Here is a 384-nt window from a genome sequence, read left to right as displayed (position 1 = left end):
GTATAGTTTAATAGATACAATATACTTTAGCGTAGGCTGACTCAGCTGAAAGTTTTCCCCCCTCCCGAAGAACGGTCGTTGGCAACACTGCGGGATGACCCCTCTATACCCTAATATATTCCATAAAATTTGCACATCAATGAAGTCTTCCGTGTGTGAAAGCCAAAGAGGATATTTCACGTTATTTATTTTGATTCTGCACAGTGTCGAGAGAGAACAAGGGCCGCAGAACAGGAGAACAGAGAGCCATAACACACACGCAAAGCATCAAGGGGGGGTTGTCATTGGCAACACCGGAGATTCATATGGCGCCTCACAATCCTTTTGATTAACATAGCATCGCGTGAGTTTAGGATTGATTGCAACCATCCTTCAACGCTCGCC

This window comes from Penaeus monodon, chromosome 25 (assembly GCF_015228065.2).
Source record: "Penaeus monodon isolate SGIC_2016 chromosome 25, NSTDA_Pmon_1, whole genome shotgun sequence".
NCBI lineage: Eukaryota > Metazoa > Arthropoda > Malacostraca > Decapoda > Penaeidae > Penaeus > Penaeus monodon.
The sequence above is the reverse complement of the archived record's forward strand: the minus strand, read 5'-3'. Positions refer to the sequence as shown.